Genomic DNA, 25,591 nt, shown 5'->3' with positions numbered 1-25,591 from the left:
AAATCATTCATTTCAATTCCATCCGGTCGCGCACAGGCAACAACCTATTAGTTATCGTTCTCCCAACGGGGATCGACAATAAAATCCCGAGGACAATGCGACATAATCGTCGTTCCATCAGCTATAGGAAACTCTATGTCCTGTCTCGAATTATAGGCTTGTTACGTAGATAGACTACTATTACTAGTTCTAGTTATGAGTCAACTATCTCGAGATTATCATTGACCGAGTTCACCTATTCTCTTGCAGTTGTATATTTTAATTCTTCTTCAATTCAACATTTCTCGTAATCTTCTCAATTCCTTTTTAATTCAATGTCATTTAAAATGACCCAAAAAATAATCAAAAAATAAAATTGTTTATCATATTTTACAATCATTTTTGTTTCAACCCCTTCCCCCACGTCATAATGTATTTTTCACTCGTAGATAAATGTTTCATCTATTTTTTTCTTCTTTTTTTTTTCCCGTATATTTAGACGAGATAACTATTATTTGCGAATCTCCCTTTACTCAACCCCAGCCCACCCTTTCCCATCACACGAAGTACAAACTTTGACGGTCGATAACAAAAGAAAAATTTTACTAGTGATTTTAACGAAGGGTACACGGAAATCGCGAGGGTGGTGGTGTGTGTGTGCCTGTTCGTTGATTTTCGCACGTTCGATCGCACGGAAGAGAGAACAACCTTTCTCTCTCTCTCTCTCCCACTCTCTCTCGACTCGAATTACACATTCTACCGATTATCGTTACCACGGCGGAGTGAGCACAATCAAACGTATCAGCAACGACGGATGCATATCCGAAATGCGATTATTCGACGATATCGAAAGGGAGAGAGGGAAAGATGAATATATGTGTGTATGTGTGTGTATATCTGTGTGAGAGAGAGAGAGAGAGAGAGAGAGAGAGATAGACAGTGATTGGTTTAGAATACACGTCGCGCACGCGCGTATTCATTCTATGAAATGAATACAACTGCTATTTGCGATCGGCTTGCGACAGAACTCGATGCTGGGTTCTACTGCATCCGTTTTAGTCGGTGTTGAACCGGCAACTGCCACTGCAACTGCAACTCCAATTGCAAACTACAAATGTAACTATAGTAGTTGGACGAAACCTCATCCTACCGAACGATGACGATGACGACGACGACGACGACGATGGTGACGATGACAACGAATTTGGTTCAACGTTTCGTGTAATTAAATATTTGCATTGCCATCACTGATCGTGTTATGCTTGATACCTGAATTGATAGTGTTTCATTTTGTAGAAATTGTCATTGAACCTTTGCTTTTCAAACTAAGTTTACTGACATGTACCATTTTACAAAAGATTATTTTCATATATAAATATATATATATATATATATATCTTGGTTTTGATTTTTAACTTTTTTTTAATATAAGAAATTGATTTGTTTTTGAAGTGAAATTTTTATAGACAACATTAACGATATAAATTTTTATAAAAAATAAGAGAGAGAAAGAAGGAATGAGATTAAATTAATATTTGAACGAAATTATTGAAAGTTCTAGTGTTAGTAGTGGTTTGGGTGTGTGTGTAATAAACTTAACCATATATGATTTTAAAGGAACACTCATATCAATTATTTACAAATTTTATTTGCAGCATTTTCATGTAAAATTCTTAACAATTTCAAATTAATCTTCTCCCTCAAAAAAAAAAAAAAATCATTTACGATTATCCAATTTAATAATTCGATTAAGTATCAAAGTTTTACATAAAACATTGAAGGAGTGGTAATAGTAGTAGTAGTAGTAATAAATTTCAGGATATATTTCGAAAAAAGGAATGGGGAAAGAAAGAGTAGTGGTTCGTATTGATTGATCGAGGATATAAAAATTGTTTGAAATTAGTTCGCGACCTAAAACATTACTACGAAAAACTTCAAAGATCCTATTGGAAGTTTTCCCATGGGTAAAGTAGTAGTAACCCTCTTCTTCTTCTTCTTTACGAAGAATTCGAAGCTTGCGAATGGTCAATCGTTCATAAAAAGGATACGCAAAGACTTTGGTGGTAGTCTTTCGTCCTTTTCCTACTCATTTTCTTTCTTCTTTCTTATTTTCTACTTTACCCCTGACAGACATCTCGAGACGACTATAGGGATGGAAGGTACCCCCTAATCAAAGAGAGAAAAGATATTAACGTCTCTTTCTATCCTTGTCGAAGCCGTTGAGCGTAATCATCGAAGTTATTAAGAGAATTTCGTTCAAGTGGACCAAGAACCAAAGAAACTGACGAAACCCAAAGAGAGAGAGAGAATCCTTATTTTCCTTTCTTTTTATTTCTTCCTTTTTATACTTTCATCCTGTTAACTTATTCCTATCATCCCTCTCTGACTATTTTTCTTTTGTTTTACTTTGATCATTCGTACGATTAACGATTAATTGCGTGTTACTTTTAAAACTGTTTTCTTCTTTCAATAAAAAAAAACAATTGAGATAAATTTTAATTGATTGATTAATGGATAAGAAGAATCAACGTCAATTAAAAAAAAAAAAAAAAACATACACATTCAAACTTGAACTATTTATTAAGGACGTTAGCAATATCGTAAACATTAATTAACACATTGAGTGTTAAATTTAAACTCGTAATTGGTAGATATACGAAATTCCTGATAGGTTTTCTCTTCTCTATTTAACGCAATTAGTTTAAGGCTTATTCGAGTTTAACTGTAAATTTACAACATTTCGGTGATACGAAATTGAGCGCAGCTGTTTCGACTACGGCGAAGCAATTACAAAGGAAAGTAAAGGAGCTTTATCGATGAAAATAGCACGCCCCCCCCCCACTCTTTCCCTTCTCCTTCTCTTTCCTTCCCTTTCCTTCCCTTCCCCGTGACTTATATTATAATCCGGATATAGGCTCGTGTACCAAATTATTACACAGTGGGTCCCATAAACGACCAAATATGGGAGCTACGAAAGCTCTGAGAGATGCCCATGGAAATGAAAAAAGGGGAAGGGGGAAAGTGATAGAGAAAGATAATGTCTCTATGTACATATGTGTGCATGTGTGTGTGTGTCTATGTGTAAAAGTAGTAGGGTGAAAAGGGAAAGTTTGTTTCTCGTTAATACACGGTTGAAACTTTCATTTTCGGATTTGTTCTAAATTAATGAGGATTTTAATTGGTTATAATAAAAAGGGGCGTGTGTGTGTGTGTGTGTGTGTGTGCATCAAGAATTTTATTAATGTCTTTCACTTGATAATAAGATTGTTTTAAATTTACAAAAATATTTTTATTTTATCTTACAGCAATGTTATCTTCCAAAGTTGGAAATTGAAACGTAGATCAATTATAGGGGTTTTTGATAATTTAATTTTATTAGTTGTACCAGTGTGTAGGTACTATGACAATAGTTCATCGTAAAATACAATTAAATGTCCGGGACTAATTAACAAAAAAAAAAATAAAAAATAATAAAAAACAAATTGGTTGAACTTTTATTTAAAAAAAAAACGATTATACTTTCTTTTACTCAGACTTTCCTTTACTCAACAAATTAGGATAATGGTTATTTAATAATGCCTTATCGTAAAATACAATTACCAGTTTGGGACCAATTAACAAAAAAAAATAATAATAAAAAATACATTGGTTTAACTTTTATTAAAAGAAACAGTTAAACAAATATACTTTTCTTTCCTCGAATTAATTCATGAATTATGACGTTGATTATTGAATGATAACATTACGATATATCGTGTGTCTAATGTTAATAGTAAATTTATTTATTAAATGACAAAGTTTGAATTCTTTTATTGGATTTATCGATCGATCCATCGATTTTTACTTCAAAGAAGCTTATAGAAACGGACAGGCGTCCTAACTAAACTAAGTAGTTGGATGTACGTAGAAGCACGATGTTGGGAGAAAGATAACTCGACAGCATATTGACGTCGATTGGTAGCATCAATCACGCCACGTGTTCAACACACGTGTATCAATCACCGTTGGACACTATCGGCAGCCATGATGTCCGTCATACTACCTCTTCCCTTTCCGATAAACCTTCTCTCTCTCTCTCTCTCTTACTCACTCACTCTCTTTCCTACACCCCGTTCAATTTCGTATTACGTTGAGAACGTTTTTTTCGAGAAAGAAATATCAAAATTTCCTATCAGTCCTATAGATAAGCTTAAAAAGAAGAGTGGGGGAGGGGTGGGGAGGAGGGGGAGGGGAGGGGGAGGGGGAACTTTGAACAAGATATAATAGTTGGTTGTGTAACATAAAGTTACACTTCCTCGAAACCTAAAAAGACAGTTTCAAAAGGGTCAATGAATCGGGATTAAATAAATAAATAAATAAATAAAAAAAAAAGCACAAGTAGAACAAAAATCCGATTGAAATGATGCGATAACGTCGATAAATTTGTTAACGAATTCGTCAATTCGATAACGCGTGTTGGCATCCATAAGTTTTTAATCGATTATCAAATATTTTCTTTTTAACGTACCTTTTTTTTTTAAATTTATTTTTATTATTGTCACTCGTATTCGTTTTTTGGGATAAAATACAAATGAAAATGAAAAATAAAATAATAGGAAAGATATAAAACTTAAATTACTGCTACAATAAAGGAAAAAAAAAAATGAACAAAGAAAGTAAAATGCACTTTGATAAAGCTTTGTACCTGGAGATAAACTTCTGTCATGGTAATCGAATCTCTTTGTACAGGAGTTTATTTCCCCAATAAAAAATTCTTTTTTTTTGTTCAATTTTCAATAAACTCGAACACGTGTTGTACGACTATGACGCGCGTACATCGTTTTATGAAAAAAAAAAAAATGTTGAATTGTTAATTTGGAAAATTTTCGTCACAGGTGTTACAGATCAATTAACTTTCACATAACAAATGGTAAATCTGTTAAAACCATCATAAACCGATAATTATTGTCGTCGTTTAGTTTGAAAAAAATATCTGCCCAAATTTCTCTATTCTCACCCATTTCATATCTTTAACATACCATCGTTTAATCCTCATACGTATGTGTATGTACACACATATACCATTATCACTATTTCTGTAATCTCATCGTACAACACACAACACACACACACACACACATACGTTTACTCTCGTCTGAGAAATTTTATTATATAACCCCATATGGGGTTTCGTTTATTTAAACATTAAACCACAACTAGATATTTTATTAATATATAAAAAATGCAATTTTGTAATATTAAATAAAAAAGTAAATATTCTAAATTATTTATATTATTTATTTGGATACTTTAGAATAGATTTATAATAGAAAAAAAAATAAAAATAAAAATAAAATAATATCGAATAAAAATCGTTTTAAAAATAATAATGAAACTTAAATCTACGTAACATCTTGAAGTGTTCGGGAAAAATTGCGTTTGCTAGAAAACTCGACCGTACACCGTAAGAGCTTTTTCCACGAAATTCAAACTTTTTCTCATCAAACTGATCCGCATTTAATACATGCTACGGTGTAATCCAGATTTCTCTTTTATTTTTTTTTTGTTCCTCTTGTTAGTAGGTACATGTATATATAGATATATGTAGGTGTGTGTTATAAATGTAGTACGTTGGACACCGACAAAGGAAGCAGCAGCACATTTTCATACGCTTCTCTCGTTTCAAAGGCTACCATCGAGGAGAGTAATAGAGCTTGGCGAAAAGCGTAAAGCTCGTCTTGCGACTAGCATTATTCCTGTGCATCGATAACACACCCTTTTCTGCGTAGGAAACGATTTAAAAAAAAAAAAAAAAAGAAAAAAAAATGAAAGAAGAAAAAAGGGTCATTCCCTCGTCTACGTAAAGATAGATAAAAAAAATAATGAAGAGAAGAATTTTTTTATTTTATGTACAATTATATATACATATATATATATTATATAATTATAATATAATTATACTTAATTTATTAATATTCTTATTACTTACTAGAAAAAGTATAGTAAGATAATTAAAAGGTGTTAATAACTTAATTATAAATAATTCACAGTAAGAAAAAAATAGTACAAAGATTGCAATTATTGCAATACCAACATAAGTATCATTTCTTTTTAAGTATTTTCACGTATCCCAAACGAGATTTTCCTTTTGCAATTTTAGGCTCGTAAATCTTTTATGCGAAGTACCACCATCACAGTTTCTTTCTTGAAAAAGTCCTCTCTTCTATATATTCGTTTTAACCACTAATTCCATCGCAATCTTCACCTCTTCTTCTTCTTCTTCTTTTTCTTCTTCTTCTTCTTCTTATACCACCACCTCTTTCCCTCATACCCCACATTTGGCCCCCCGTTCTTTCTCGTCTGAGTAGCACGAGGGAGGATTTAATTAAGGCGTTAATTGGAAAATGGCGAGGCTTAATCGGGGCCCATTTCCTTCCCCGTGAAAAGCTGCGACGATAACGACCAACTTTCCATGCTCGACCCCTGACCCCTCTTCTCCACCACCACCACTACCACCACCACCACCCATCCCGTTTCCTTCTTCTCTTCTACGAGTCTTCCTCGTTCTACTCAAAGTTACGTTTTTACCCTTCCCTTACAACACGCCGTGAAACGTCCCGAGAGATTCTACGATTGCGAGTTTCTAAGAACGAGAAAAGATTTTTTCTATTTTCTTTCCATTTTCTTTCCTTTCCTTTTGTTTTTTAGTTTCTTTTATTTTTTTTAATAAGATCTACTAAAATTTCTGTTACTAACGAAGTTATGGAAATTTATATCTTATTTGTTTTCGTTAAAATCAATCGGATAATTTTGTAGTTGTATCATCTGTTATAATTTGTTTTTTTTTAAGTATTTATTTATTTTTTTTTTTTAAGTATTATACATTTTTTAAAGTAATTATATATATATATATATATATATATATATATATATATATATATATATATATATATATATGATTTTATTTTTATTTATTTTTATTTTTATTAATTTAATTTTAATTTATTAATTTATAGGTTTTTATCCTTTATAAATCCCTTATATAGAATCCCTTATATAATATTTTTATTAATTTAATGTTAATTTATAATTTTTATTCCCTTATAAATCCATAATAAAATATTATAATAATTTCAAATGTTTTTATTAATTTAATTCTTATTAAATTATATTAATTAATTAATATATATATATTTAATATAAATTTAATAATAATATAAATATATTTATATATATTATATTAATAGAATAATTATATTATTAATTAATAGAATAATTATATGATAAATTATATATACTAATAGAATTATTAATTTATATACTAATAAGATAATTATATTATTTCTAGTATCTTTCGTATATATTTTGTAATTTGTTTTTTTTTTTTTTTTTAATGTTTTATTATCAATTTTTTCCTTCATTCAAACAATTCTGATATCCTTTTTTTATTTTTTCATTTTTTTATTTTTCTAGTGTTTTTTTTTTCTTAGAATTAATCGTTCATTTTATTCAATCATATATATGGTGATGTATTTTTGAAGAGTACTTATTAAAAAACTTGTCGCGTTTTGTCAAGTAAAGGTCAAGATTTCTTGAAAGAGTAAGAAAAGAGAGATCCTGTTTTCACTCGGACAATCTGATGGAAGGGTAGAAGGGCCAAGGAAGGGGGTAGTACATTGCTCTACCCTCTCTCTCTCTCTCTCTCTTTCTAACAAAGAGTTTAAGTGAAAACTTTTCTTTTAACGTTACGTAGAAGACGTTTGTCTTATTCTTTCTTCGAGATTGGAGTGACGGCAGAAGTTTTAGTTTCAAATTGTTTTTAAGGACACCGAAAGGAAGTTCCAAAAGTTCTAGGACAAGGGACGGGGGTGTAGAAGAAGGACTATATATAGTTCACTCGCTTGAATAATTTTTAACGTTTTTCAATGGTTCTCAAAAATTGCATAGAACTTTCGTCTAATTGTAAGATAAATCAATTCATTTTATTATCATTTCATTCATTAGCAAATGTGTTATATAATTAATTATTATTATAATATAGCTATATATATGGAAAGTTAAGATTAAAAATAATTTTTATTCTATGAATATAGAAATATTAATTTTCTATAAATTTTAGATTTTATATATATTGAAAAATTAATTTTAAATATAATTTTAAATTTAATTTTATATTTTATGTTGTATTATATTTTGTATTTTATCTATTATATTATTTAATTTATATTATATTATATTATATTACTTAATTTATATTATATATTTTAAATTCGAAAATTAATTAATTTTAACAATAATTTAACAAAATGTAGTTTTTTATTATAATATATTATATTTTATATTATATTATTTAATTTACAATATATTATATTTTATATTAATTTATATTATATATTATATTTTACATTAATTTATATTATATTATATTTTATAATAATTTTATATATATTTTAAATTTAAAAATTAATAATTTATTAAATTAAAAATATAATTAATTAAAAATAATTTGAAATATAATTTCTATATATACATATTTAACAGATTTGTGAAATAACACATTTAACAAATCAATTAAATAAATCGATAAGAGATTTCATCTAAATATTATTCATTTTTTCAAACTTTGTTAAACGATTTGAAAGGAAAGTCACGTGAAACTATCGATTTTAGGCCTCGACAAGGGCCGAACTATTATTGCCGAGGGCAATGAATCCTCATGGCCGTTCACGTACCAACGCGTAACCATAGTCGAACCATCGCTATCCGTTTCCTTTGCTTTATCGATCGAAGGGCGTCGAATTGCAAGGACGGTGAACGTTTTCCTCCGCCTCTTACTACTCTCATAGTACTCGTCTAACCTCTTGCAAAATGACAGGGCACAGACCAATCTTTCTCTTTCTCTCTCTTTCTCTTTCTCTTTCTCTTTCTGGGTTCCTGAACTTACACGCCTCCAGGAAGCATGGGGTTTCCGAGTTACAAAGCCACGACAAAGTATCATAGACGAGTCACGGACAACTAGTTTGTCGACGTATCCACCTGTTTTTCTTTTTTTTTTTAACCAAACCTTTTTTTCTACGTCTCTTTTAACCTACCTCGACTTACGACCTAAAAAAACCCCTTTCTTCCTAGAATAGTGTTGTCCAGTTTAAATAATAAATCTTGTATATATATATCTATGTATACTTAGCCCTTTACTTTTTCTTATTCTTGTTGTAACTTTTGCCAATCCCTTATACCTTCTCTGTAATTTCATCGTTAGTTCTCTACATAATCAATCAATTTCATCCAAATTTTATTCCTTTTCATTTCTACATTTTGCCTTGTATTATTTCTTCATTGATTTTCTACAGATAATAGAGAAACTAAGAGATTATTTAATCGTGATAAATGATCTATGATCTATTTGGAATATATACCTAGTTCAGTTGTATCTAGATACAGTCAATTTATAATGAATTGATTGAACAACTGGGAAAAGAAAGAAGAAGGAAAATAGAAATAGAAATAGATAGATAAATAGATAGATAGATGAATAGATGGATAGATAAAGTAAATATATATATATATATATATATATATATATACCTTACTTTTGAACTTCTATTATATTCTCTCTCTCTCTCTCTCTCTCTCTCTCTCTCTTTTAATTCTCGTTTTCTCGTTTTCTTTTCTTCGTAAATATTTTTTTTTTATTTTTTTTATTTTTTTGTAGAACACGTTTCGCTTTATTAAAGTACGCAAATGAATCGTGATTTTCATCGGGCCAAAAAATTCGGGTCACGCATTCAGAAATCTCTTCTTTTTCTGTTTTTTTTGTGTCCGGAACATGAATAGAGCAGGTACCCTCGTAGTACGGTCTAATTTCGAGGAAAGTCTTCGATCGAACCACCAACCACTACTACCAACCACCAACCAACACCACCAACGCGTTATTTGGAAGTCGATGCGGCGGCATTGGATATATCGTTCACGTTTTTACGGTTAATGTATAAGATTGGATGAGGGTGGTCGAATACATTTCATTTCTTTTTCATTCTTTTTTTTTTTCTCTCTCTATCTCTCTCTCTCTCTCTCTCTCTCTCTCTCTCTTTTTCTTTTTCTTTCCAGGTATATTCCGTATGTAATTGTATAGAAATTGCTAGAATTAAAAATAAAAAAACATGAAACCTTTTTCGACTGAACGTTCAATTAAATTTGAAAGATTTGTACTACACTTGTTTTATTTATTTATTATTAAATGTAACGAAACGTTTCGTTTATTATTTCTACTCAAATGAATCAAATTAACAGTTTTAAAAGTATTATATATATATATATATTTTATGATGTAGGTGTAGTAAAATAAAATATAATAGTATTTATATATATATAATAAGAATTTTTTTGGATTCACTAAAAATAATTTTCACAAACTTATATATATAATACATATTATATATTATAGTTTATATTTTTATATATTAAAAGTTATATTATATTAAAATTTATTATGTTATATTAAAATTGTGTTATTTTAAAATTATATTATATATTATATATAATATATAAAAATATATATATATATATATATATTAAAAAAAATAAATTTTTATATTAAATTTATATTAAATTAAATATAATTCAATATATAATTTATATTATATTAAATATTAAACTATATATATATTATATATAAAAATTATATTCTCCACTTGTAAGAAATTTCCTTAAAAAAAAAAAAAAAAAAATAATAATTGATAATCAATGAATCATCGGTTCGTGTTAAATCATTTATAAAAAAAAGGTATTCTGAGAAAAGATTGAAATTTACGATCGTTCAGAGTTTTATCATTTTTTTTTTTTTTCGTCTAAAACGATGAGAAAGCCAGAAAGAAATAAATAAAAAAAAAAAAGAAAAAAAATAGAAAAAAATGTAGAAAGAGTTGTACTATCGTTTGGAAACGCAATTAAGTCATCAGTCTCATCAGGGTGCTTGCTGCCGGTCGTTCTCCAAAAAGACTTTATGTCATAATTACCGGTTTCGAGAAAGAGGAGAGAAAACCGGCAAAGTTTAATTCCTGCTGCTCTCTCAGATCGGCAACGATTAAAGACTTGGAATGACATTATTAGGTGAGAGAGCGAGTTTGTTCGACGTGTAGATAGCAAAGGAATGAGATAGAATAAGAAGAAAAAAAAAAAAAATAAAAAAAAATAAAAGGAAATTAAACGAAAGGAATGACGAAGAAAGACGATCATCTTATATACCACGTGTCTTTGTTCTTCATTTTTCTTCCTTCTTTCTTCGTTCGTTCGTTCGTTCATTCGTTCGTTTTCTCTTGGACGACTTATCGTACCGATGAAAGTGACGAAACAGGTTTGTTCATCGGCATCCTTTGATTCTCTCACCGATACCTGAAATTAACTTCTGTTCTTTCATTTTTATCGATTCGCTTATAGTTGTTTACCATTAACTCGAAAATCAAACCACAAACGTTTAAATGATAGGGTTCTCGATGTTGAATAACAATTCTGCTTTATTTCATTTAATTGTTCAATAATTATAATTAGAAACATTATTTTATTATTTGATATTTAGTTAATAATTATCTGACTGTTATCGGAATTTTATTGTTAATTGATATTCAACTGTTATGATTTAATTGACGATAAATTTTGTGTTAATAATTATGATATTTCTACTTTTTTTTTTTTATATAAATAATCTATTAAATTTATTATTAAATTTTATTGTATATTTTATTTTTGTATTATTCTATTATATTCTATGCTATTCAATTTTCTATTTATTATATTTTTATATTATTCTATATTATTTTATTCTATGAAATGTTTTATTAAATTAAATTTATTTTATTTTAATATTATTATTTTATAATTATGATATTCCTATTTTTTATATAAACAATCTATTAAATTTTATTGTATATATATATATTTTATTTCTATATTATTCTATTATATTCTATTCTATTCAATTTTCTATTTATTCAAATATAATTTTTATTATTTTTTATTCAATTACATTTATTTTTTTTTTTTATTTTATTCTATATTATTTTATTCTATTAAATCTTCTAAAATGTACTTGATAATATTTAAATGTTTAAAAATTCTATATATATATATTTTTTTTTATTAAAACATTCAAACAATTCTTCTAATTATATTTCCAATTTTAATTATACAAACAATGTATGAATAAATACGAATAATATAAATCATAATAAATCAAAAAAAAAAAATTGATGAAATTGTAATAATAAAGTAATTTGTGTATTATATTTCAAAGTAAAATAAGTGAGCAGGTTTTTAAAAGCAAGAGACCTTGAGAACGTAGAGAAGAACGATAGCCTGCAGGTAGTTGAAGCAAGTTAGGCCAAGATGTAAAAGTACCAGTCGACGGGTACCGGTCAGACCGGATTGGGATACCACTTACGGGAGGTCCCAATGGACGAGAGAGACTCGTTTCTTCTTCTTCTTCTTCTTCTTTCCTTCGTATTCTTCTTATTTTTCTCCCGCCTATCTTACCTCTTTCTTTCTTTCATTTCTTTTTCTGAACGAACAAAGAAAATCGGTATTCCAAGCTGTTCTCAGAGTGTTCTTCGGTTTCCTTCTTACAACGATGACTTGTTGAAATCCATTTTCAATCTACGTATACATATATCTATATATATGTATTATCAAAAGTACGATAAAATGATTTTCTTTTATTTTTTTTTTTTAATACTCCAAAAGTCACGTTTCAAAATCGTCCTATTCTTTTCTTCATTTCTTAGTTCACGATATAACTTGTAGAATTTTAATTAAATCACATTGACGATGAATAGTTTAAATCGATTCGTTGTTTTACAAAAAAAAGAAAGAGAGAAAGAAAAAAAGAATGCACTTCTGTCGGAGTGGTGCGAATTAACTCGTTCGTTTTCAACGAAACACAAAGAGAAAGAATCTTGGGTCGTGGCCAAGTTGAAAGAGAAAAAAAATTCTACTCCACCTAGATTCGAATCGTAAAAATTGTGGGCATCGTGTTTCTACTGAAATTTAAAAAATTGAACACATACACACACACACACATATATATATATACACATTAACCTATTACCTGGCAATGACCTTATTTTGGGATGCATTTATAAATTGTGTTCTTTTTTTATTAATAACTGCAACTGAATTTTTCATACAACTTTTATATAGTAAATAAAATTAATATAATAAATAAATGATATAAATATTTAAATAATATAAATAATATTTATATTGTAATATTATATATTATATATAATAATAGTAATAGTAATAAATAAAATAAATGTTTGTTTGATAGATAGATAGATAGATAGATAGATAGATAAATAGATAAATTTGATGAACTGTAGAAGATTTGAAAAGGTAAAAATTTATTCGAGGTAATTCCAGGTAATCTCGTCGCGAGTACTTGACTGGCAAAAGTGGGTCGGGAATGAGTAGACATCGTCCACTACTTTTGCCGACAGAATTTTCGCCACAAAAGATTGGAAGAATGGGCAAGGGAGATTACTTGGATGGACACTTTTCTCGAGTGGTACGCTCGTTCTAGACGCTCTTAGACCAGCTGGGATCCAAAGATCTTTCTCTTTCTTTCTTTCTTTATTTCATTCTTTCGTTTTGTTTTTTCTCTCTTTCCATCCTGACCATCGTGGAAAATCATTCCAGTATAGTTTCTTTCTCGTTGGAATGAGAAAACGCGACTGTCTCTCGATGTTATAAAACACCTATCTACTATTATTTTCCTTTTTTTTTTTTATCTTACTTTAGTTTGATTACTTTTTTAACGTAACATTTTTCGTTTATCTTATATCTTTTTTTTTTCAAGTTTCGTTATCTTTAATACTTATTTATATCGTTCAATTATTGTGTCATTTTATTATAAATTATTCTGTTAAGTTCGTTTAATTGATCGTGGAAAATTTACGTTTTGAAACTTTATATTCATCTTCACAATATAAATATAAAAAAAGTTTTTTTATTATTGTAATAATAATAAAAAAAATTCATTTAATAGTAATTATTAATTTTTCTACGATAGTATCTGTAAATTCTTTGAAAAAACGTTTATAGAAACCATTTGATTGTGAAAATTCATTTTTGAAACTTAAAAAGAAATTTATTAAGGAATAAAATAAAAAAAAATTAATATATACAAAATAGTAATAATAAAAAAATAAATATATAATGAAATAAAATATAAAAATTAATATGTAAAAAATAGTAATAATAAGAAAATAAATGTAGAATGAAAAAAAAAATTAAAAAAAATAAATATATAAAGAAATGAAATTAAAAATATTAAACATATAAAGAAATGAAATTAAAGAAATAAATATTAAATATAAAGAATAGTAATAATAATAAAACATTTTATTTAAATAATAATTATTATATAAATTTTTCTACCATCGTATTCATAAATTTTGTTCACAAAAAATTTCTATTGAAACAACAATCTAATAGTAAGAGATGCAATTCTACGAGATATTACCATAGTCTTCTTACGATCCACTGATATTATTCCTCTCTGCATCCTCTTTCATTCTTTTTTTTTTTTTTATTTTTTCCAAGAAAGAGAGAAACACTTTTCCGTCTAGCTAGAAGGAGGAGTAGAAAGCGTGGAAATATAAGCGTGGATGGGAGGATCGTTCGATCATTCGTTAAACCTTGGAGATTAATCCGACGGCATTTGCGAGGAAAGCCATCTGTCCGTGAATGAGAAAGAAAGAAAGAAAAAGAAAAAGAAAGAAAGATAGGAAGTGGTACGAGAGAGGTTCGGAGAAAAATAGAGAAAAGTAGATAGTGAGATAGAAGAAAATAGAGATAAAAGAGAGAGAGAAGAGAGAAGAGAGAGAGGAGAGGGAGAGGATTCTCAGCAACGGCCACATCCAGGATGACTTTCCAAGAGAAAAGTAGGATTAGCGGTGGATAGCTTCTGGCTTCTGGGTAGACTTTCCATCTCGAGTCTTTCTCGCTCGTTTCTCTCCATTCTTTTTCCTTACTCTTTCTCGTGAGGTGTCCTTTAGAAAAAAAAAATAAAAAAAGATAAAGAGTTACAGAGAGAAAAAGAGAGAGAGAGAGAGAGAGAGAGAGAAAGCAATGTATTCGAAGTACGAGGAAGAAGAAAAAGAAAAAAGAAAAAAAAAAAGATAGAACGGATTGATGCGGTAAAGTCTAAGAAAACTCGTAAGGTATGAGAGAGACAAAGAAAGAGAGAGAACAAGGAAGAAGGGGTTGTGTCAGGGTAGAGAGAAGGGAAGGGGTAGATGTGACAGGTCGATAGAGTGGAAAACAGAGATGCTGATGTGATGGAGTAGCGGTATGAACGGACCAGCTTGAATCGTAGTGTGATCTTCCATGAGAAAACCCTGCAAGACGAAGAGGATGTAAAAGAGAGAAAAGAATACATATATATGTATATAAAGTTAAACTTGAGTATGTGAATGTATGTGAGTGTGTATTAGAAAGAGAGAGAAGGATAGCAATATGGTTTCTATCTTCTTTTCTGCGTAGACGTATGGAATAAAATACCTCTCTCTCTCTCTCTCTCTCTCTCTCTCTCTCTTGTCTTACTTTAACTCTTTCTCTTATTGTGGTGCTATGAGAACAGAGAGAGAAAGAGATAGAGGAAGAGAGAGAGAATGTTTCAAAGATAAGACAGAAATGTCGCGAATACAGATGGACCAAACGATAAGGCCGTCACTCGTTTGCTTTACGAGCCCTCCGGATGTCTCCACAGCTTCTCTCCTCTCCTCTCTTCTCCTCTCTTCTCCTCTTCTCCTTTTTTCTTCTTACCATTTCGCGAAGTCTCAAGAAGCTCGCGCTTTTGCCTGTCGGTGGTGTTTATCTCTTTCTTTCTTTCTTTCTTTCTTTTATTATATTTTGTTTTGTTTTTGTTTCTTTAGTTCAGTCTTTCTTGGAGTGTGAACAAAAAAAATGTCAGAGAGTTTCAGGTAGGTTTTCAGTGTTAAGGGTCAACTATAAGGTAGGAGGAAGAGATTGAAGAAATGATGTCGTTATGTGATTCAAGATATAAAACAAGATTATTGAAGTTTTTTCTTAGTATTCATCATGAGGTCATTCGACAACTTCACAGAACCTACAGTCATTGACTTTAATCTTCAATGAGTTTTTATTTTTTTTTTTTTTTTAGTATTTATATAAAATGAACATTTATCTTTAATTTGTTTAGTTTAGAGTTTAGTAAATTAGATTTTCAATGAAGTTTTAAACTGTGTGTGTGTATGAATGAAAGTATGTAATAAGGGTATAGTTTAAAAGTGGTATTATTTTAATTAATTAAAGAAAGTATTATTTAGTTCATTGAATAATATTAATAATATAATATAATATAAATATATTATTATAATTAAATATAAAAATAATATATATATATATATATATATATATATTTATTTATTTAATCTGTCAGATAGGAAATGTAAAACAAAATATGAAACTATTCCTATAACTAAAAGGAAGTTGAAAATATTTCATCTATGCAATACTAGTAACTTTCAATAATCTATTTCTTTTTCTTCCTTATCATTATTCTTCCTTTTCCTTCGTTCGATCGTCCATGAAGAACTTTTATCGTAGAAAATAAGTCTCTTTTTCGATATAGAAGTCGATTTATTAAAGCACTGAACAGTTGGTGGTACGTTACGTTTCCTTTACGTGAAACACCGTCGCCCATTGTAATCTGTTCGTTACACCGGATTACTACCATCGATAGAGGGGAAAAGAAAACGAAAAGGCATCGCGTTATTGGTGGCCATGGTTTATATACGTGATTTAAGACTCCACAAACTAAGCCGTATTATACTTTTCGCGAATCGTTTCACGTATTTTTGCGGATAGTTATTGCGATTTTTCCTTTCAAACGTCTGATTAATCGATTTAGGTTTCTTTTCTTCTTGTGTCTTAAAATATTGATAAAGAAATCAATCGTATATATGGTTTAAAATTCTTCTCTTATTTTTTTTTTTTTTTTTTTTTTTAGTGTCCTATATGTTTGAATAATCAAAATTATATTCATAGTTTTTGATTCAAATGACATTGAATGAAAATGTGTTAAATATCTACAATTGACACACACACACACATGTATATATGTGTAAATTGAGGTTTACACTTTTATGTATACAAGAGAAACAAGAAGTACCTATACGTTAATGAAACACAAAGAACAAAGAATGTCAAAGAATGTGTTTGCCTTATACATATATGTTATATATACATGTATGCATACGTATACATGTGCAAATTTTATTTCCTATTGTCTATAAAAATAACAAGTAACGATTCTTACAAGATTCCTATCCAAAAAAAAAAAAAAAAAAAAGAAGAAAAAAATATCGTAGAAGACAATAGGGATCAAACCCTTTTCAGTGAAGTTCACACGGAATGGGATACACACGTAGATATCATCGTATTGTTAGTACGGTTATCACGAGTACAAAAGTCGTGATCGATACGTGAGTCGAGTCAAACGAGGTGGTACCTTCACCGATACACTTACACTTACATTTACATTTACATAGATAGCAGAACAGAGTAGTGTAAAACACAGAGAGATAGATGATAGGAAGGACAACACGAGGACGACGATCAACGACATGGCATAAAAGTGGGACAATATTGGCAAATGAGACGGTACATTTACGAGGCATCACGGGGAGTAGGGTGGAATGGGGTGAGGTGGTTATGCAAGAGGGTGAATGGTTGTAGTAGTCGAAGGCTACCGTAATTGCGAGCATTGTTTGATACGTGAGTCCAACTGGAATCACGTGGACTCTCGAGAACCCTCTCCTTTCTCTTCCGTTTTTATTATTTTTTTGACATATTTTTTTTTGCCCTTTCATCCACCAACCCCCTTTCATCCCTTTCATATTTCGTTCGATTTCTTTCTCAATTCACTTCTGTTATTCTCTCCTTTGTCTTTCCATTTTCTTCCCCTTTCTATCTATCTATCTATCTATCTATCTTTCTTCCTTTCTTACTTACATTTTTTTTCTTCTGATTCTTTTTATCCTTCCTGTATCTTCGAAAGGAGTGTTATATTGCGCGTGAAACGAAATCCCGATGATTTACTTCTTATACTCGTTGAATTATTATTACGATACGTGTCCAAGGCTGAGTGTCTTGCCTTTCACCGTAAACGCTTTCTTCTACTTCTGAACCACGATTTCGGGATGAATCATCGCTGAAGTAGTAATGGACCGTGAATGATTATTACCAAGAGGTGACTGCCCACTCAATTGCCGTCTCGTTTTCCAAGAGAGAAAAATAGAGAGAAAAAGAGAGAATAAAGAAAAAAAAAAGAAAGAAAATATGATGATAAAGCGTTATGGTATTCGTACGATATCATCAAGTTGACTATTAATTTAATGAAGTACTACTTTAACTTTACGTATATTCTAACTATTCTTTATCAATAAAAATAGAAAAGATACTAATTGAATTATCTTATGTATATTATATATATATTTGATAAATATTATAGTAACGATAGTTAAGTATAAAAATAAATAATATACAATTAGGTCGATTCAAAAAAAAAAAAAAAAAATATCATGTGGGCAGATCACACGTGTTAGAAGTGAAACCTTCGAAAAACTAAGTTTCGAGAAAATGAGACGACTGCAGAATATCAGGAGTAGGATAATTGTAGGGTTTATTTGTTATAATTTTTTTAATTTTACATTATATGTAATATATAGATATATACATATTAACTGTATATCTATATCTGTCAAAAATTCTTTTTCACCTATCCACCCACCCACATATATATATATATATATATTATCTTTCTACGTTCGTGTTCGCAAGAATTCTAAGAAGGTATATATAGGTATAGTATAGGTGAAGAAAACCTTGGTGCTACTGCCGTTTACGGGCCATTAATATCACTTTAGTAAGTGGGAGGTATATAGTTGGACGAAAGGCAATCTGTTTTCATCCGTTCGTTTCGAAGTTCCAAGAGTAGAAGAGCTAAAAGAAGAACAAGAAGAAGAAGAAGAAGAAGAAGAAAAAGAAGATGAAGAAAAAGAGAATAGAAGAAAAGATATAGAGTAAACGTAAAAAGGAATGAAAGTAACTTCGAAAATACCAACGTATTCTCATCTAGTACGGATGCAATAATTAAGGTGAACTCCTCTCTTTTTCTTTTTCTTTTTTCTTTTTTTTTTTTCTTGTTTCCCCTCTTACTATCTTTCTTTTTCACTATCTCTCTCAAATAGGGGCGCGGTACGTTTGATACCGCGATATAGGAACCATTAATTTCAGTCACATTAACTTTCTCACGCCATTTCTAGTTTTTCCTTTCTCAATATGTGTGTGTGTGTGTGTATGTGTGTATGTGTTTATGTACACTGATAGATGTTATACTCTTATTCGTCAGAATATATATATCTTCAGTCGAATTTATTTTTCCCCTTTCTGTTCTTAATATGAAATTCTCTCTCTTTTTTTATTATATATTAATAATAATTAATATAAAGATAAAATATTTTCTCATCTATTTATTTACCTATCTTAAGATTATATTTCATTAATTTTAATATTATACTTCTCTTCTTTGAATTTTCTTCTCTCCCTTTTTTTTTTGTACATTCCAAGAAAGGTATTTTCAACTCGAATTTCTTACGTTCGTTGACGAAACGAACTTATATATATATATATATATATATATATGTACAAGGATGATCGATTTTGCAAAATTGTTTCTATCGTCGTGGTAGTAGTTTGAAGGAATATTTGAAAGTTTAGAAAGACTTTATTGAAGATCTTCTCGTTGAACCGTGAAAGAAAAAGAGACGACGAATAGCAAGCAAGCAAGCAAGCAAGCAAGGTAGTAGGTAGCTTCGTGCAAGTAGTAAAGTCGACGTGCAGCGCTACGGATAATTCTCGGATAGAAGTTGTAGTTCTTCTATAAGGGAACATACACCTTTACTGGAATGAGTAGGTAGGATATAAAGCATCAAAGACCGAATTCCAGAGGAAAACTGGTGCATGTGATTCCCTGCATCGACTCTCACGTACATCTATCTATATATAAATATATATATATATATATATATAGATATAGATATAGTTATGTATAGCGTCACGTTGCATGAGAAGATCGGATGACACGGTGTTGCGTACTTATTCTACCGTGATAAGCCGACGGATTAAGGCGAGGTTTCCTTACAACGTTACCATCATGCTTCACGCTTCTAGATCCTATTAATTTTACTTTAGAGTTGTATCCCGTATAAGAATGCTCGATGCTTGCCTGACGATCTAAAATAAATTTTCAATTTTATCTATTTCATCAAATTGATTTCATTCACGCATAATAGGATTTCAAACAAAAATGTTTTATCAATATAAAACACAAACAAAAATGATTGAAATCATTCAGTGTTTATTTAAAATAATGAATCCACAAGGAACTGTTTGGTGTGAGAAAACCCTAAAAATGTCTAGGGAATATGTTTAGTAAGAATAAAAAGTAATTTTGTATACTCCATTCTCGTCAGACTAAAGTTATACTCATTCACAGGATATCAATATAAGTTGTCTCATTCACGTAAAGGATTCTCAGGATGTCGTAGACATAACACAAGCAACGGTTGTCTGTTGTCCAGCGTTGTGCCACGTAGAAGAACGTAAACGGTGAGGGAGTGTGTTGTTGTTGTAACATGCTATCCATAAAAGTCAATGGCCCAGCGCGTTCTTCTCGCGCTGTTGTCTCTCGCAAATGCCAAATAAATGGCTCTCTGGGGTCTCAGCGACATCAACTAATACCCCTCTATAGCAATGGCACCACCACCACCACCACCACCATTCTGTGACCCTTCCGATAGGTTTCCATACGTGGCCACTGCCGGCAGGGCTAGTACGTCGGTTAGTTTGATATCAATATAGGAAACTGGACTATAGGGAGCAAAAGGGAAACATAAGTGAGAGAAAGACACGTGAGGAATATTCTAAAGGGTCAATATGTGTGTGTTAGTTCACTAATATCGAAGTCAGATGACTTATGGAAACTCTGGAGTCTGCTTCTGCTCGGTTAAACCTTTTCAACAAGCAACACCACCACCATCACCACCTTCTTCTTCATAATATTATACTTGGCCTAGGAGTTTAAGCCACGCGCCTACTTTTACCATTTCTAATCAAGTCTTTCTAGTCAGGGAATAGAGAATAGGAAAGGGAACATCACCACCAACCCACACACGATTTTCAGGAACAAGAAACACCACCTCTAAAGGGACACCGAATTTGTGTTGGGTTGGGCGCGGACAAGCTAACGTCCGTTAGAACGTGAATATATGTTCGTATTCGTTTCTGATTCGAATGCGAATGTCCCGAGACACAATGGAAATGTAATTTCGTTCCCTTTGGAGAGGTAAAGTTAGGAGAGAGAAGAACCCTGGACGTTAGCCATATCGAATTCTTTTGCGTCACTTGACGTGGGTCAAGTTTTACAAGCTCTTTTTAGTCGGATTCTTCAATCTTTTCTTTTATTTGTATTTTATTTTTGACAAATTGTATTATATACCTTGTGATCATTTCAAAATTAAACTTTAGTAGAATTTTTGTATTTCAAATTCCTTAAAAATCTACAACTCAATTAAAGGAAATTTTATTCAAGTCACCAAAAAAAAAATAGTAGGATTGAATAGACAAAGATAAAAGTTTCCTCGTTAATAATTAACAATCATTTGCAATAAAAATAATTCCCATTTTTTTTTTTGTCGAAAGGTTTTTGATACACTCGAATGCATAGTTGTTAGGGTTTTTTAGGTCGTAGTACTAACATACGTGAAGGATTAATCGGTTCGCAAGGGACACACGTACATACACACGAGACGTGAGTTTTTTCGCGCGAACGAGAAATTGTTTTCCACGCATACCTGGTAACCTGGTGGGTGGTTGTAACGTGGGACGATTTTTTTCCTAACAAAAGGGCGGCATACGAGATGGGCGCGAGCCGTCCAATTGCTTCGTGGTCGAGTGCAATTCGAGTATCTCGCGCGACGCTTGAAAATTATCGAGGACCATTGAGAGATGTACACACACACACACACACACAACACATACATGTATGTATACATACGCGTAGTGAACTCAACGAACGAGTGTAATTTTTCGAGAGGCCCGTTTTTCTTTCACTAGTCACAACAACAACGTTTTTTTTTTTTTTTCACGTTCACCTATCGAGACAAGAAAAATCATTTGGACCAGTTGCTAATCGATTTTCTTTTTTTTTTTTATTATTCTTTTACTTTCATTTCTTTTTTATTTTTTAACTATATAACTATTTCGTTAGTTCAAACGAATGCAATATGAATGCATGTGTTCCAATAAGTCAATCGTGTGTGTATTTCTCTTCTTTTAGAAAAAATATTTGATATTTTTTGACAAATATTTACTTTTGAAAAATACAACTCACAATACCACCACCCACCCACATATTAAACAACTTCTATTCGTTTCGTCTATTTTATAACTTGAATAATATTAATTATGATGTGTGATGATAGTTGAATTAATCGAATTCTGTTTGTATCTTTGATCTGATCTTCGTTTTTGTGGGAAAAAGAAAAGAAATGAAAAGAAAAAAGGAAGAGAAGGTCGCCATTGTATTACTCGAAATATCTTGATGATGTTTGCTAAGGTCTCCAGACGATGAGTAACAACTTCAATATGGCGATTTTGCCCTTTTTCCATCCCTTCGACCTTACCAGCACTACTACCACCACTACCACTACCATAAAAACTATCACCCTTTTTCTCTTTCTCTTCGTCTAACTGAGGTCGAACATACTTCACTGACCCCAAAGGGAAAGTCGAACCCCTCAATACCAACATAACCGACTATCGTAATGGTTTCTGATTGAAATCTCAGTGATTTCTTGGTTTCCTTTGTAAACGTTATCCTCAGTTGCGACATTTTTTTGGGATAAACTTTTCCTCCTTCACGTTTACTTTTAATATATTTTCTATCCAATCTCATTTTTTATGATTACCCATATCACTTTTACACATATATATATGTATATGTATATGTATATATGTGTGTGTGGAGGATAAAAAGGGCTTTGAAATTTTGAAGAGTATAGGACTATGTCATAGCACAATATAACGTACCCTTTATCAAAACTAAAAAAAAAAAAAAAGAAAAAAAGAGAAAAAAAGAACTGACATGTTTGCATCATTGATGTATGGCCAGTGTTAAAACATAGGGGTGGTAAGCTTTGTTCCAGCAAAATTTTGGGACACTGGAATGGAATATATGACGTGGAAGAAGGGTCTGCGGTGTAATAGGAGAATTATATTATCCGTGGAGAATGGCCTGTGCTGCCACGTGATTTCAACCTAAATTATAAAAATATGAAAATGTGTGAATATATATATAATATATTTTTTAATTAAATTTGATATATATATATATATATATATATATATATATATATATTTATGTTGTAAAGTAAACTTTTATAAATAGACAAAAATCTAGGAATCCGTGAAGTGCATCGAGACAGACATATCGAACAGTAGATTCTTTGAACGAAATTGAAAAACAGGGCCCTTTATATATCACGAAACATGAAAACGAACCAGTTTTCTCTCTTTCACTCTCATCGTTTTATCTTCTGTATTTTTTATTCCCCTTCTTCTACTTCTCTTTTTTTTTCTTTTTCTTTTACTCGTGAAAGTCTCTCACGTTCATTCTCTTGTTCGAGTATCACGCTTATTTCCGTCTAGAAAACTTATAAAATTCAAACGCGGGTTCGACAAAGGATAGGCATCCTCTCTCTCTCTCTCTCTCTCTCTCTTCCTTTTCTTGTTTCTTTTCTATATAGGTACACGAGAAAGTATTTTTAAAGTATGTGCGTATATAAGAATGTGTATGCGTGAAAGAAAGATAAAGATAGAAGTAGAAGTGTGTGAGAGATAGAGAGAGAGAGAGAGAGAGTGAGTTCAAAGTTAGGCCGGTGAAATTGAACTTTACCGACCCTTTGGTGCTGGTTCCCGTAACTATCGGAAATTGAACACGCATACTGGTAGTCGCGAGAGAACTCCCACGCACACTTTACAAACAACACACATCTACAAATACGAGTACTTAAATGTGTATACCTTGGAAAATGACGGGACTTGATTCTCGTGTCGTGTTGTTAACTTTCGGATCTAAACATTGAAAACTATCGGAAATCGTGCTTGGAAACATTCTTATCAAAGTAACCGTATCTTCCAACGAAAGAAATAGAAATTTAAAAGGGCTCATAAATTCAACACGAAATCCTTTCCCTTTAACTTAATAAAAAGAAAATAAATGACAATATTTGAATACTTAAAAACTTTTGAGTTACACACGTGTAATAATAATCGTTTATCATAAATAAATATATATATATATATATATATATATATATATATATATATATATATATATATATTTTTTTTTCTTTTGTACATTTCGCGAGAAGTTAAACGATTTGAAACTTAAAGATGTGTGGTATATAAATCTTAGAGAGGAAGCAAAAGCTCTTTCCACTTTCGATAAGAAATAGCCTTTTGTACAGGAAATAAAATTTCTCTCATGGACCATCCGGAATCGTAAAAACGAGCCATTTGATCGGCGTAAGTGCACCGGATAGGTTTTCCTTATCGTATACGTGCAGCCTACGAATGCATCGATGCAAGGAAGCGAATATCGAAGAAGAAGATTCTTCTTTTACTTTGCTGTAACAGCAAATTCTGATATACCGTTTGGCCAATACTGAAATTATCTTGCCGAACGATTCTTGATTCTCTTATCTCTTCTACAGTTATTCTTCGAGTATTTTATTTCTTTTCCAATAAAAGGAAGAGATCATAAGTAGAAAAGTATGTATATATATATTTTTTTTTTAACATCGATATCATTACTTTAATTTGTTCCTATCTATCACACACACACACACATAGATGTACGTATGTAAATGAAATGTAGAAATATATGTAATGATTTCAAAATAATTTCTCTTAGGACGTGAATATCTCTGTTTGAACTCAAGAGATTTGCTTTAACGGAGTAGTAATAGTAGTAGTAGTAGTAGTAAGTATATAGCTGTGGGTACTCGAGAAATAACGCGATACGAGATCGTGAAACATAATTAATCAGATTATAGGTAGGTACCAACGTATCACGTGGAAACTGTAGGTAGGAGGCTGGGTGTACTCGAAATATTCGAGCAAACAAAGCGCGCATGTGTTTCCAACGAATAACCACCACCATCCAGAACAGCTTGAAAGAGAGAGAGAGAGAGAGAGAGTGGTATACTTGTTATAATACCAGGAATGATATCGATGCTGGTTTATAACTACAGATCATATTCTTTATCTAATCACTTATAGGAAAATGTTCAAAGGGAAATGATGACAGATAATACGTTGAGTGTAGTATTGTATTATCTAGTTGGTAAAGTAGAATGGAATGGTGAAACAGCTGTACAAACAGACGTTCTGAAAATCGACAGTTTTGCGATATATCGCTTCCGTTGAGATCTAAACAAGCTGAAGAGGAAGACTAGGAACACGCATACACACGTATCTCCTCATTCTCCTA

The 25,591-nt window shown here is 30.7% G+C and overlaps 1 protein-coding gene across 4 annotated transcripts in view; it reads left to right on the top strand.

Annotated features, from left to right (window-relative positions):
- The window catches only part of Sema2a (Semaphorin 2a), a 221,444-nt gene that overhangs the window by 82,911 nt on the left and 112,942 nt on the right, over positions 1 to 25,591 (top strand). For 2 of the 4 annotated variants that reach the window (XM_089173151.1, XM_089173149.1), the window contains exon 1: positions 977 to 1,200. The exons of the other annotated variants lie outside the window; for them this stretch is intronic. The gene's annotated coding sequence lies outside the window, so the exon portion shown is untranslated. Of the gene's footprint in view, positions 1 to 976; positions 1,201 to 25,591 lie in introns of those variants that run through there. 4 annotated transcript variants of the gene reach the window in all.

The sequence above is a fragment of the Polistes dominula genome, unplaced genomic scaffold (assembly GCF_049000335.1).
Source record: "Polistes dominula isolate Pdom_NZ unplaced genomic scaffold, Pdom_raw_medaka contig_22, whole genome shotgun sequence".
Taxonomy (NCBI): domain Eukaryota; kingdom Metazoa; phylum Arthropoda; class Insecta; order Hymenoptera; family Vespidae; genus Polistes; species Polistes dominula.
This window is presented reverse-complemented; position numbering and strand designations above follow the sequence as displayed.